Raw genomic sequence first — 4,440 nt, forward strand, 5'->3', positions numbered from 1 at the left:
CGAGGGCGCATACTTTGAATAAAATATTTGTTATCATTCTCTTGAAATAAATGTGTTTTTTTCTTGAAAAAATACCGGTTTCATGTGTATACACCTGGTATACCTGTGTTTTGAAAAAAAGTTTTATGTTTGCTCAAACATGTTAAAAATGAATTTAGAAAATTGTCTTGTAAGCAAATAAAGAAATTGTTCAAAAAATGGGTTTACATAAAAAATGTCAAAGATTTTGAAAAACTAACCCAGATATTTCCAATGAAAAGACTTTTTTGTTAGCATGAATTAAAATAATTAATCGATCTTTAAAAAGCTTCACGTCTAAATTTAAAAGTGATCGGATTTTAATTCCACTTTCTTGTAATTTATGAAAAATTATCGGTCACAGATGGTAAGTATCTATTATTTCAATATAAACATTTATTATCATTAACACTTTGATTAACTTCAATTAATTATAACCGTTTAACCGGGCTCACTAGACTGTGCAGACAGCGAACTGCTCACCTGCATAATAATATTCCCTTATTCTCCTCTGACGTCACATTAGTTATAAAACTGCTATTTCCATACCCATTTACATGCTTGAAATAGAACCAATATATACCTGTTATGAAAAAAGTTTTATTTTTGCTCAAAGATGCTAAAGATGAGTTTAGAAAATAGTCTTGTCAGCAAATAAAGAAATTGTTCAAAAAATTGGTTTACATGAAAAATGTCAAGGATTTTGAAAAACTAACTCAGATATTTCCATTCAAGACACTTTTTTGTTAGCATGAATTGAAATAATTAATCGATTTTTAAAAAGCTTCACGTCTGAATTTGAAATTGATAGAATTTTAATTCCCTTTTCCGTAATATATAATCCTGCATTGTCTTTCCTTTCTCTTTATTTTTCTAATGTCTCTCATTCTCTTTCTAATGTGCCGAGACGATAGGTCCTTATTTCCGGTATTGCAGATACAAAGCTCTTAGAGTGAATACCTTGGAAGTCTGTACAGTAGAGTAGAGTTCCAGCAATTTGTTCGATTCCACACAAAAATAAATTAATTTTTTTTTTATTTTCACGTATTTCCCATAGGAAAAAATACGTCTTTGTAAATTTGATTCAGAATCGTCAATATTAAATGAAATAAGTTGAAACTCAACCTTTCTATTAAAAATCAGCTACAGAATACGAATAAAATATTCCTTTCAATAAAGTATTATCCCCATCATTCTCTTTTGCTTTAGCGAGCTTTTGGTGCTAATTATGACTTCTTTGCAGTTTTTAAATGAAAATTGTTCTAAATAACTTTTTGTCTGTACGATTAGCAAACATGCGGCTAGAGCGCAAGAGGCTCTGAGATTGTTTTCGCTCCTTGTTTTTAGGTAAGAATCACAATGCTGTTGTTACATTCCAAAATTTCACAATTTCAATGTAACGCGAAACAGTGAAACGCCACCACACTGAAAAAAAATTTGCATTGAATCAAGTAGGCTAATTTACTTGGCTGATTTTACTTGAAAGGAGCAAGTATTTTCTTTTTATAAGGGACCGATTTTCTTAAATCAAGAAAATAATAGAATCAGGGCAACTATTTGAATCAAGAATATATGTACTCTAAGCAAAAAACTATTGTACGTAATGTTGCTCTTAGGTTAGGTATCTTGATTATGTAGTTAATTGAACTTATCCACTTGAAAACCAGTATAACTTATGTTCAACTAGAAACAAAAATAATGCTTTATTATTTAGAATTAAACATTACTACAAACATTATTTTCAATTTGTGTAAAGTGAAATTACCTGGCTCTTCTCAGAATTGATCAATATACATGTATATTAAATTTACTACGCAGCCTCTTAATAACTATTTCATAGACCGAGTTCTTAGATTTACTATACAAATGTATAGTAAATGTATATTAAAATTGCAAACATTTTTAACAGTGTATGTCATCAAAATAGAATCACATCAGTATTTTCAATATAAAAACTGTAGACTTGATAAAATAGACATCGCACACATATTATGAAAATTAATATATTGGTCTAAATTAATTTACTTCTTACTGCAAAAGTATCTTATTAAGTTGACATGATATGAAGTTGGTTCTCTTCGCCGCTAACAATTATTTTGAAATTAAATAATATTTATAAAATTCAAAACATTGGTGCACATAATCAATTTTATTTATACAAATGTAGTTAGGAATTTGTAACTTTGGTAAACTACAAACTTTACGCTAACACACAAATCAAATCACTCATAAAACTAATTAAAAAATTATAAGTTTATTGCGTCGGTAAGCTTTTGTGGGTAGGAATTAAAATTTTTCAAATAGATTTAAAAAAAAGTGTTATTAATTTTGAAATAATTATGCAAGACTCAAAAGTAATTTCAGTCCTGAAATGATTAAAAGGTTATAAATGTACTGCGTCTATAATTTTTTCGCTGATAATTTGTATGTATTAATCTACTTTATATTAAATAATTTCGAATTTTTTAACTGTAAAACAAAGTTATAAGCTTTAAAAAATGCTTAAAAATACAATTATTACATTTTCTTGATAACTTAAAAAAATGTTATGCGTTTATAAAGCAAAATAATTCAGGAAAAAGAATTAAATAACATGTTTAAAAACTTTATTAAGAATGCATTTCATTTTTTGAAAGAATAATTAAAAAATTGACAATTATAATTTTTTCAAATAAAAGAATTGAGAATGCAAGGAGGAAGCAAATAAATATTTTCCATGCGACCACCGTGAGACCCTATCACTTTTAACCTGCAAGTTCTTGCACCAAACGTTTCTTTATAGAATTCTTTATTTTACACTTGAAATAAAAATAAAATATCGAGCACTTGTTTAAATGGATAATATTTAAACTAGCGATCAATTCTTTTTTACATATTTTAAATTATTTTTGTTTGAAATTGTTATTTTAAATTAAAAACTGAATTAAAAAGTACCATAAAAAATTAAATAAATCGAAAACTGAGTTTTACAGAGTTTTTTAAAAATCAGAAAATATTTATATGTCACTGAGGTTATTAAAACGTTTTTCAACTCAAAAGTTATTAATTTTTTATAAGCTTTAGATCGTTTTTAAGCGGATTACATTTTTAAAGAAAAAAGTATTGAGCCCTTCGTAAAATAAGTGAAGTTCAATTACTTTTTGCATATTTTAAATTGTTGTTTTAGGAAAGCAACTTCTTTATTCAACTTCTTAAGCAACTTCTTTATTATTCATTACCTTTGGGTTGTTTTTAAGCGTTTTAAATATTTAGAAACAACAAGTGTTAAGTCCCGTGTTAAATAAGTGAAACTTACTTCGCTTTTTCACATATGTTATACTATTGTTCAAGACATTCTATTTTTCATTAAAAATTGAGTAAGAGAGTATTGTATACAATAAAAGAGTTGGATAAATTGAAAAACTGCGCATTTTATGGAGAGTTTTTGTTTATTGTTTATTACTTTTAGATATTTTATAACATTTTTAAATATATTAAGAAAACAAAAGTATAGAGCCTTTTTTGAAATAAGTAAAATTCAATTCTAAAATTTTTATAAACAAAAAATAGTATATTAAAATCTCTCGTAAATTTTCAAGTATCATCAGAAAGATGTTTTCTTAAAAGAAACATTGAGTTCCACAACGTTTAGTTTGAAGATGGTTGAGGCTCACTATACGACTTCGTACGACACTGCCTGCAATTCTTACTCGAGATTTTGTCACAGAGATCCAAGTGCTTCAATAGCGAAGTCGATAGAGCGCACGGTTAGGACACTAGTATAGGTAGTTTAGGGAGAGTTCGAATCCTCGTGGAGTGCGACTTTTCAAAGAGATTAGGCGTGCGATTATATTTGTAAGTAACAGTGTGCGAGAATGACGTGTTTTAATAATTTAAAAAATGAAGATTATATAACAATAATTTCGAAAACAATTTTTTTCATTGAGAAATAGAGTTCAGTTGAGGCACTAGTCCATTGCTCCGATACTACATATTCTTAGATTAAGAAAATATAGACTTGAAGTGTATCAGAAATGATTTCTTGGAAGTAAACTATGTTCTGCATTTGAATACATCTCTATATGAAATAACACAATAAAGTTTTCGAATAATAAAATGCGATATTCTATCTTACAATACATTTTCTCAGATTAAGAAAATGTACGCTTGTTCCAAGCATACGGTAGCAAGTATTTATTTATTTGGAACAAACTCATGTTCTATCGTCCCCATTCGTACCTGCGATTGACTTGAATTAAGTAACATTTACTTGATTCAAGAACAATTTTTTTCAGTGCAATTATAAACGAGCGTATTTCCGATTTTCTCCGAGTTTGAACCTAACTACCAGGTGTATACATATGAAACCGGTATTGCCATCTAGCGGCCAGTAGACACACTTGTAGGCACTGTCGGAACTTACCATTTGTGCTAATTGGCGTA

The 4,440-nt window shown here is 28.0% G+C and overlaps 1 protein-coding gene across 3 annotated transcripts in view; it reads right to left on the minus strand.

The window, feature by feature from the left end:
* The window catches only part of LOC117177638 (ubiquitin-conjugating enzyme E2-17 kDa), a 262,017-nt gene that overhangs the window by 146,218 nt on the left and 111,359 nt on the right, over nucleotides 1–4,440 (minus strand). The gene's annotated exons all lie outside the window — the stretch shown is intronic.

The sequence above is a fragment of the Belonocnema kinseyi genome, chromosome 8, assembly GCF_010883055.1.
Source record: "Belonocnema kinseyi isolate 2016_QV_RU_SX_M_011 chromosome 8, B_treatae_v1, whole genome shotgun sequence".
In the NCBI taxonomy this organism is placed as follows: domain Eukaryota; kingdom Metazoa; phylum Arthropoda; class Insecta; order Hymenoptera; family Cynipidae; genus Belonocnema; species Belonocnema kinseyi.